General features: G+C 35.4%; 1 non-coding gene across 1 annotated transcript; it reads right to left on the bottom strand.

The window, feature by feature from the left end:
- Nucleotides 1-461: 461 nt before the first annotated feature.
- LOC126017184 (U1 spliceosomal RNA) lies at nucleotides 462-625 on the bottom strand. Its single transcript, XR_007498835.1, has one exon. It is a non-coding gene; the product is annotated as a U1 spliceosomal RNA (small nuclear RNA).
- Between the last annotated feature and the right edge of the window lie 569 nt (nucleotides 626-1,194).

Below are 1,194 nucleotides of genomic sequence, written 5' to 3'. Positions count from 1 at the left end.
TTCATGTGGTTAGTGTATTTTTAAAGTCTACTGACTATTAGGTTATACCTTATTTTACCCAAAACAAAGATCATTCTTGGTTCCTTTATATCTGTTTGTTTACAACTTGGTTTAACCTCCAAAGATTGTCTTATATGTAAACCTGGGTGGAAGAGGCTCAGGATAGCCTGAGCTATCTGTCCTTACTGCCCTACATAGGTGTGGTCTCTGTACTCAATAAAAACAGTTCTGGTAGGCAGTTTGGGGGAGATATAGGGTAGAAGATTGCTAGACTATATGTGTTTCACTTTCAGCCTGGTTTGGATTATTTCATGCATGACCCTCATTCATACTAGGGTCCAAGGGGTGATTTTACAACTGCCAATTGTAGGAAATTGGTGGTGGACAATGGAATGCTGGTGAATGGATGGGTGTTGGTACAGGTTAGCTAACCTATTGCCAATCTTTTTTATTTCTTTTTACAGGGGAGAGTGCGAATGCAGTCCCCCACTACCACAAATTATGCAGTCGAGTTTCCCACATTTGGGGAAATCGCAGGGGTCAGCACATCTGGAATGCAATGGATAAGCCTCGCCCTGGGGAAACCACCTTTGTGATCATGGTATTTCCCCTGCCAGGTAAGTATTATTACCAATCTTTATATATATATATATATATATATATATATATATATATATATATATATATATATATATATATATATATATATATAGTCTTAGCCCATGGTAAGCTTTTCCAGAGAGAGGATGTCTTTTTGTTTTTAATCAGTAACATATCAAATTGAGTTATGTTTTACACCCAGTCTTTATTTCCTTTAACATTATGTTCTCACATCAAAATATCTTCATCAGTGGAAGCCAGAGTAATGTTAGTAAGTAAGTAGGGCAATAGACTTGAATGTGGCCATTATATATATATATATATATATATATATATATATATATACGTTATGTACACATTCACACACCATCTATAAATCTCTTCTCTGGGATTTGGTTGAAATTTATTTCCAGAATGGTTCTTTGGAAAAAAAATGTTTTGTTTATATTATATACTTCAGAATACTCATAGTATAATAGCTCTGTGATGCTGTGGGTTGATAGCATCCCATATGACTGTTCCTATCACTAAAGTCCCCATGTTGTCCCACTATCAGAATTATTCTACCCATTCTTTTTCACTGCCCTTCCATAC

Source organism: Suncus etruscus, chromosome 8 (genome assembly GCF_024139225.1).
Source record: "Suncus etruscus isolate mSunEtr1 chromosome 8, mSunEtr1.pri.cur, whole genome shotgun sequence".
Taxonomy (NCBI): Eukaryota; Metazoa; Chordata; class Mammalia; order Eulipotyphla; family Soricidae; genus Suncus; species Suncus etruscus.
The sequence above is the reverse complement of the archived record's forward strand: the minus strand, read 5'-3'. Positions and strand labels throughout refer to the sequence as shown.